This window comes from Sinocyclocheilus anshuiensis, unplaced genomic scaffold (assembly GCF_001515605.1).
Source record: "Sinocyclocheilus anshuiensis isolate Anshui unplaced genomic scaffold, SAMN03320099.WGS_v1.1 scaffold479, whole genome shotgun sequence".
NCBI lineage: Eukaryota > Metazoa > Chordata > Actinopteri > Cypriniformes > Cyprinidae > Sinocyclocheilus > Sinocyclocheilus anshuiensis.
In genome coordinates, this window is record NW_015551042.1 from 519,336 (window position 1) to 528,902 (window position 9,567).

The 9,567-nt window shown below is 28.5% G+C and overlaps 1 protein-coding gene across 1 annotated transcript in view; it reads left to right on the top strand.

Annotated features, from left to right (window-relative positions):
- Nucleotides 1–9,567, top strand: part of LOC107661534 (F-box/LRR-repeat protein 17-like) — an 87,799-nt gene that overhangs the window by 3,549 nt on the left and 74,683 nt on the right. The gene's annotated exons all lie outside the window — the stretch shown is intronic.

A 9,567-nucleotide genomic window follows, 5' to 3' on the forward strand; every position in this document is an offset into this window, starting at 1 on the left:
AAGTTATTATTTTTAATTAATAAAAGGAAAACAAGTATATAGAATAGAATAGAGAGTTCTAGTGTTAGAGGGTCAAGTTTTTTTTAATAAATAAAAGAAAACAAGTATAAAGAATAGAAATAGAATAGAGAGAGCTAGTGTTAGAGGGTCAAGTTTTTATTTTTATAAATAAAAAGAAAACAAGTAGATAGAATGGAAATAGAATAGAGAGAGCTAGTGTTAGAGGGTCAAGTTATTATTTTTAATAAATAAAAAGAAAACAAGAAGATAGAAATAGAATAGAGAGTTCTAGTACTAGAGGGTCAAGTTTTTTTAATAAATAAAAGAAAACAAGTATAAAGAATAGAAATAGAATAGAGAGTTCTAGTATTAGAGGGTCAATTTTTTCAATAAATAAAAGAAAACAAGTATAAAGAATAGAAATAGAATAGAGAGTTCTAGTATTAGAGGGTCAATTTTTTCAATAAATAAAAGAAAACAAGTATAAAGAATAGAAATAGAATAGAGAGTTCTAGTATTAGAGGGTCAATTTTTTCAATAAATAAAAGAAAACAAGTATAAAGAATAGAAATAGAATAGAGAGTTCTAGTATTAGAGGGTCAATTTTTTCAATAAATAAAAGAAAACAAGTATAAAGAATAGAAATAGAATAGAGAGTTCTAGTATTAGAGGGTCAATTTTTTCAATAAATAAAAGAAAACAAGTATAAAGAATAGAAATAGAATAGAGAGTTCTAGTATTAGAGGGTCAATTTTTTCAATAAATAAAAGAAAACAAGTATAAAGAATAGAAATAGAATAGAGAGTTCTAGTATTAGAGGGTCAATTTTTTCAATAAATAAAAGAAAACAAGTATAAAGAATAGAAATAGAATAGAGAGTTCTAGTATTAGAGGGTCAATTTTTTCAATAAATAAAAGAAAACAAGTATAAAGAATAGAAATAGAATAGAGAGTTCTAGTATTAGAGGGTCAATTTTTTCAATAAATAAAAGAAAACAAGTATAAAGAATAGAAATAGAATAGAGAGTTCTAGTATTAGAGGGTCAATTTTTTCAATAAATAAAAGAAAACAAGTATAAAGAATAGAAATAGAATAGAGAGTTCTAGTATTAGAGGGTCAATTTTTTCAATAAATAAAAGAAAACAAGTATAAAGAATAGAAATAGAATAGAGAGTTCTAGTATTAGAGGGTCAATTTTTTCAATAAATAAAAGAAAACAAGTATAAAGAATAGAAATAGAATAGAGAGTTCTAGTATTAGAGGGTCAATTTTTTCAATAAATAAAAGAAAACAAGTATAAAGAATAGAAATAGAATAGAGAGTTCTAGTATTAGAGGGTCAATTTTTTCAATAAATAAAAGAAAACAAGTATAAAGAATAGAAATAGAATAGAGAGTTCTAGTATTAGAGGGTCAATTTTTTCAATAAATAAAAGAAAACAAGTATAAAGAATAGAAATAGAATAGAGAGTTCTAGTATTAGAGGGTCAATTTTTTCAATAAATAAAAGAAAACAAGTATAAAGAATAGAAATAGAATAGAGAGTTCTAGTATTAGAGGGTCAATTTTTTCAATAAATAAAAGAAAACAAGTATAAAGAATAGAAATAGAATAGAGAGTTCTAGTATTAGAGGGTCAATTTTTTCAATAAATAAAAGAAAACAAGTATAAAGAATAGAAATAGAATAGAGAGTTCTAGTATTAGAGGGTCAATTTTTTCAATAAATAAAAGAAAACAAGTATAAAGAATAGAAATAGAATAGAGAGTTCTAGTATTAGAGGGTCAATTTTTTCAATAAATAAAAGAAAACAAGTATAAAGAATAGAAATAGAATAGAGAGTTCTAGTATTAGAGGGTCAATTTTTTCAATAAATAAAAGAAAACAAGTATAAAGAATAGAAATAGAATAGAGAGTTCTAGTATTAGAGGGTCAATTTTTTCAATAAATAAAAGAAAACAAGTATAAAGAATAGAAATAGAATAGAGAGTTCTAGTATTAGAGGGTCAATTTTTTCAATAAATAAAAGAAAACAAGTATAAAGAATAGAAATAGAATAGAGAGTTCTAGTATTAGAGGGTCAATTTTTTCAATAAATAAAAGAAAACAAGTATAAAGAATAGAAATAGAATAGAGAGTTCTAGTATTAGAGGGTCAATTTTTTCAATAAATAAAAGAAAACAAGTATAAAGAATAGAAATAGAATAGAGAGTTCTAGTATTAGAGGGTCAATTTTTTCAATAAATAAAAGAAAACAAGTATAAAGAATAGAAATAGAATAGAGAGTTCTAGTATTAGAGGGTCAATTTTTTCAATAAATAAAAGAAAACAAGTATAAAGAATAGAAATAGAATAGAGAGTTCTAGTATTAGAGGGTCAATTTTTTCAATAAATAAAAGAAAACAAGTATAAAGAATAGAAATAGAATAGAGAGTTCTAGTATTAGAGGGTCAATTTTTTCAATAAATAAAAGAAAACAAGTATAAAGAATAGAAATAGAATAGAGAGTTCTAGTATTAGAGGGTCAATTTTTTCAATAAATAAAAGAAAACAAGTATAAAGAATAGAAATAGAATAGAGAGTTCTAGTATTAGAGGGTCAATTTTTTCAATAAATAAAAGAAAACAAGTATAAAGAATAGAAATAGAATAGAGAGTTCTAGTATTAGAGGGTCAATTTTTTCAATAAATAAAAGAAAACAAGTATAAAGAATAGAAATAGAATAGAGAGTTCTAGTATTAGAGGGTCAATTTTTTCAATAAATAAAAGAAAACAAGTATAAAGAATAGAAATAGAATAGAGAGTTCTAGTATTAGAGGGTCAATTTTTTCAATAAATAAAAGAAAACAAGTATAAAGAATAGAAATAGAATAGAGAGTTCTAGTATTAGAGGGTCAATTTTTTCAATAAATAAAAGAAAACAAGTATAAAGAATAGAAATAGAATAGAGAGTTCTAGTATTAGAGGGTCAATTTTTTCAATAAATAAAAGAAAACAAGTATAAAGAATAGAAATAGAATAGAGAGTTCTAGTATTAGAGGGTCAATTTTTTCAATAAATAAAAGAAAACAAGTATAAAGAATAGAAATAGAATAGAGAGTTCTAGTATTAGAGGGTCAATTTTTTCAATAAATAAAAGAAAACAAGTATAAAGAATAGAAATAGAATAGAGAGTTCTAGTATTAGAGGGTCAATTTTTTCAATAAATAAAAGAAAACAAGTATAAAGAATAGAAATAGAATAGAGAGTTCTAGTATTAGAGGGTCAATTTTTTCAATAAATAAAAGAAAACAAGTATAAAGAATAGAAATAGAATAGAGAGTTCTAGTATTAGAGGGTCAATTTTTTCAATAAATAAAAGAAAACAAGTATAAAGAATAGAAATAGAATAGAGAGTTCTAGTATTAGAGGGTCAATTTTTTCAATAAATAAAAGAAAACAAGTATAAAGAATAGAAATAGAATAGAGAGTTCTAGTATTAGAGGGTCAATTTTTTCAATAAATAAAAGAAAACAAGTATAAAGAATAGAAATAGAATAGAGAGTTCTAGTATTAGAGGGTCAATTTTTTCAATAAATAAAAGAAAACAAGTATAAAGAATAGAAATAGAATAGAGAGTTCTAGTATTAGAGGGTCAATTTTTTCAATAAATAAAAGAAAACAAGTATAAAGAATAGAAATAGAATAGAGAGTTCTAGTATTAGAGGGTCAATTTTTTCAATAAATAAAAGAAAACAAGTATAAAGAATAGAAATAGAATAGAGAGTTCTAGTATTAGAGGGTCAATTTTTTCAATAAATAAAAGAAAACAAGTATAAAGAATAGAAATAGAATAGAGAGTTCTAGTATTAGAGGGTCAATTTTTTCAATAAATAAAAGAAAACAAGTATAAAGAATAGAAATAGAATAGAGAGTTCTAGTATTAGAGGGTCAATTTTTTCAATAAATAAAAGAAAACAAGTATAAAGAATAGAAATAGAATAGAGAGTTCTAGTATTAGAGGGTCAATTTTTTCAATAAATAAAAGAAAACAAGTATAAAGAATAGAAATAGAATAGAGAGTTCTAGTATTAGAGGGTCAATTTTTTCAATAAATAAAAGAAAACAAGTATAAAGAATAGAAATAGAATAGAGAGTTCTAGTATTAGAGGGTCAATTTTTTCAATAAATAAAAGAAAACAAGTATAAAGAATAGAAATAGAATAGAGAGTTCTAGTATTAGAGGGTCAATTTTTTCAATAAATAAAAGAAAACAAGTATAAAGAATAGAAATAGAATAGAGAGTTCTAGTATTAGAGGGTCAATTTTTTCAATAAATAAAAGAAAACAAGTATAAAGAATAGAAATAGAATAGAGAGTTCTAGTGTTAGAGGGTCAAGTCTTTTTAATAAATAAAAAGAAAACAAGTACATAGAATTGAAATAGAATAGAGAGAGCTAGTGTTAGAGGGTCAAGTTATTATTTTTAATAAATAAAAAGAAAACAAGTATATAGAATAGAAATAGAATAGAGAGTTTAATAAATAAAAGAAAACAATTAGATAAAATAGAAATAGAAAAAAGAACACTAGTGTTAAAGGGTCGATTTTTTTGTAATAAATAATAAGAAAACAATATATAGAATAAAAAATAGGATAGAGAGAGCTAGTGTTAGAGGGTGAAGTGTAGATGGGAGAGATGTGTCTTGAAGATGGCTAAATACTCAGCTGCTTGGATCGAGTTGGAAAAGCATAAAAAAGCATGCCGTTTTTTGTATTTCACCGGCCGTATTTCTAGTGTTGAATTGCAGTAAAATTCTCCGGATCACGTGCGCTCCTCACATGGGAAGTCTGATATGCTGCTAATGTATTTCAGCCCACTTGAGATAATTACACATAAGTGGCACAGTAATGTGGCGAATCGCTCCGAACTCCTCGCAGCAGTTGTTTAACGTCAGCAGAACTCAAATCGACGGTAACCACGACCCTCGGCCCATGATGAATGACCGCAACATCAAAACCCAACGCTAATGACGGCCTGGAATGTGCCCCAAATATCCGAGCGTTTAAAGAAGATGAATGTTGGACACCCGATCCGCCGGGCCTCCGCGGGCTAATGCGGGTCACTTTAGGGCGGTGTCCAACACCATTGCTCCTCTGAGGACTGCTAAATACACCCGTTCTCCTGCGTCCTGCTGCTAATGGACTGATCGCTGGGTTTCCTGCACGGCTCTGGATCAGTTGGAAAGTAGGAGGTTGATTTTTGCATCCGCGTTCTTGGCCGGATTGAGCCTCGCTTAAATTACAGGTGCTTGAGGGCAAAAAAACTGCAACAAAAATACCTCCAAATTCAAGAAAAAGGGACAGAAATCATCTTATGCACAATTAAAATGAATCTGTTACATATGTTGCGATTTAAGTCAATGTGAAAATGAAATTATTTATTTTTATGCATAGTTTTTTTGCAGTGTTAACCATTTTTTGTTTTTTTATGATTTTATAATCAGCATTGATAATCATTATTACAATATCAAGAGCAATAATCAAGTTATATATATAATTTATTATTATTATTATTATTATTATTATTATTAGGAAAAGTCTCATATTGCATCTGTTCATATTGCATCAAATATTTATTTTTTCTTTTGCAATACATTCTAATAACCAATATTAATAATTATTATTACAATAATTAATAATATTAATAATATTTGTTTGTAACATTCCTGTAATGAATTTCTGTTTTATTTATTTTACATGGCAAAAAATATATATTTTATTGCTCAGTATTTTTGTCTTGTTTTCCCGTACAAATATCTAAACATGCATAAGTCAAGATACATACACTTCAGAAGCAAAATGACATAAATATTAATAATTGTAAGACTTGTTTTCTGAGAAATGTATTAAAATTAAGTGAATTTATGCTTAAAGCAAGAACAAATATCTGCCAATGGTGTAAGAAAAATAAATGTAATTCAAAGAGAAAGCAAGATTATTTTCTGACCCCATTGGCAGATATTTTCTCTAATTTTAAGAATAATTTAGATTAATTTTGATACTTTTTTTTCAGAAAAAAAAACTTTGAATCAAGGTATTGAATCATTCTGCTTCTCAAGCTGATTTAATGTTTAGATATTTGTGCTTTAAAACATGACAGAAATACAGAGTAAGAATAATAAGAGCAATAATCAACAATGATTTTTGTTGTAACATTCCTATAATGTATTTGTTTTTTATTTTGTGCCGCAAGAAAATTGTTCTTCCTCAGTATTTTTCTTGTTTTGCAGTACAATTATCTAAACATCCTAAAATCAAGATGCATTTACTTAAAGCAAAATGACTTTTTCTGAAATATTATTCTAAATTAATTGATCTTTTGCTTAAAACAAGAAAAATCTATCTACCAATGAGGTCAGAAAAATAATCTTGTTTTCTCTTTGAATAAAGATTATTTTTCTGACCCAAGTGGCAAATATTTTTTTCTTGTTTTAAGCATAAATTTGCTTAATTTTGACACGTTTTTCAGAAAAAAAGTATCTTGTTTTAAGGATGTCTAGTTATCTAGAAAACAAGACAAAAATACTGAGGAAGAACATCATATTTCTGCAGTGTATATTTTATGTTGGATTAGTGCTGGGCGGTATGACCAAAAATTTATATCACGGTATTTTTCTAAATTATACCGGTTTCACGGTACATGACGGTATTTTTTTTCCATGCATGACCAGGTGTTAACCATATTTTCTACTGATTGAGAGGAAATACTGCAGTATATTGACTTAGAATGCCCTATTTTACTGTCATGATGAGTGAATATTGTCAAAAAATACCACACTAAATAGTGACTAAACACGACCCCTTTTAATACATGTTAACCAGGAGTCACTCTCATTTATAATCGCGGCATCGTCTGATAAAATCAACATGCATCTACGGTATTCGGTATGAACCGGTATACCGCCCAGCACTATGTTGGATGACATAAATTGCATTAATCTCATAGCATTATGTGATTATTATATGCCACCTTTGAGCAGCATTAAAGGAGTCATATGATGTTGCTAAAAATAACATTATTTTGTGTATTTGGTGTAATGAAATGTGTTCATTATTGGGCATTATTGGCTTTGTCTCGTCGCTCCGGCCGGACAGGGCATCACAGTATAGTGAGGGCATAACATTTCCGTCACACGCTTGAGGTATTCGGCCAATCACAACACACTGTATAGCTGGCCAATCACAGCACACCTCGCTTTTCAGAACGATGAGCTTTGTAAAAATCGATGCGTTTCAGAAAGGCGGGGCATAGAGGAGAAACAATAATGTACAGTATGTGGAAAATAATGTGTTTTTTGAAACTTAAACCGCATAAACACATTTCATTACACCAAATACACAACATAATGTTCTTTTTAGCAGCATCATATGACCCCTTTAATGTCTTGTTGGAGTTTGTTGAAGCCGTCTGTCATGTTCTCTTCGTCCTCTGCTGTTTCTCTTGTTTTTAATCAGCAGATCCGGAGAGATGGAGAGCAGTAATAATGCTCTTGTAATTTCCGGCGGGATGTAGTGCGCAGGAAATGGACAAACCGTGTGACGTTCACTCGCTAGAGCGCATCTGAAGCACTAAAACATGCAGAAGAGCCTCTCATTCTGCTTCCATTAAGAGCTGTTTTCATGTTCGCTGGTTAGTGTTCGTGTCGAGCTGCTGTAGTTTAATTAGTTTTTATCGTTACTAATGCACCGCTCTGTGGCATGACAGCAGGTCGAGAGGATCTGACCTTAAAGATGATTCTGTCCATTATTAGAAGAAATTTCTTTGATGTGAACTGTCATTTAAAGTTTATTTATAACTAATGCATCTAATCCATCAAGTAGCATGCTCTACATAAACAATTAGATATAGCCAAACATGACCAAAAAAAAGTTCCCATTATTTTAAATAAGTTCCACTCTTTAAGAATAGTTGTAGTAAGAAAAAAGCTATTAAAGTTATTTTATGTTGTACTGTTATTTATTTATTTACTCATTCATTCCAGTATTTATGGCACAAAAGCAATGAGAAGTGACACCATTAAACAGATAAATTTTACAAAAATAATAATATTAATAAAAATAAAATACACTCTAGTATAGTCTTTTTTATTTTTATAATTTTTTATTATTATATATTTTTTTGTTTTTATGTGTATATATTCCATTTCCAATTTGTTGTTTTTGTCATTTTTATTATTTTAATGTCTATATAGTTTTTATTAATTATTTCAGTTTTAGTTATTTTTGTACATCAACTAAATGAAAATGCTAAATGTTTGCTGAACTATTACATTTATAATAAATAATTAGGGCTGCCCTCGACTAAAGATTTTTCTGGTCGACTAGTAGTCGTTCATATGCTTTCTATTTCCGGTTTAAGAAATGAAGTCGGCGACACTGACTCGTCGTCTCCACAGTAGTGGATGAGCCTGTATGCATGTTTCATACGGATTACATAATCTGAGAATATTTGTTTTCTATTTGAATTTCCATCTGTCATGCAGTAGCCCAAGCGCGCTGTTCAGCTTCCACACTTCGCACAAACACGTAAACAGCGCACTTTTTTCTAGGCTAAAATTAGATTGAGCTGCCATGTAAAGTTGCTACTACATACATATTTCAGATGATAAGCCATATTTGAGGTCGATAAATAATATATAAATATTATTTATTATAATATATACATTTTATGCATCTTATTTTATTTCAGTTAAGTTTTAAGTGTGTGTGTGTGTGTGTGTAATAACCCTGGTCCAGTGATATTTAAAAAATGTCATTAAGATGCTATTACAGTTTTTGTTCATTTTTATTAATTTGAATAATTTTTTGGATATAGTAGCTTGTTACTGGAGAAGCTGAACTGTGATGTAGTAAATCTCGTGAGTGTGTGCTGGTCTGCGGCGTCTCATTCTGTGGTCGTCTGATGTGTTTGTGACATTTATATTCAGCGCAGACTGGAAGTCCATCATCATGCAGATCACAGGTGTACTGTATTTGTCATGTATTCTGAGAGCGTGAGCCGCTGAGAAACACCTCAGATGTGACCTTCACCATCAAACACAACACCGGATTATTATTTACTGCACAAAAGTAGCAGAACACTCTTCTGAAATTCAATATTATTCCCATGAACTGAACAGACCCAATGAGAAGACTGAATAGGGAAATTCATAATGCTGTAAATGCATGAAGTGTTATTTGTTTTCAGACCCTGGTTGTTCTCTCTTGTGATTTCTGATTTTTCATGTTTTGACAGCCAGTATTTCAGCACATTGTGGCATGTTTATCTTCATTAACCCTGTAGTTTCTGTCGTTCAGGTCATATTTTTGTTATCACAACTCGAGCATGTGTCATCAGTATAATTCAATGAGCTTCTAATTCATGACAGATGAATTAGAGTTTGATTGATGCACGACCTTTGACATCAACAGAAGACATGAGAAGTCTGACTTACTACTATGGTAGGTTACATTTTATTATTTGTTTTTTATTATTATTACATATATTATTATTATTAATAATAATAATAATAATAATAATAATAATAA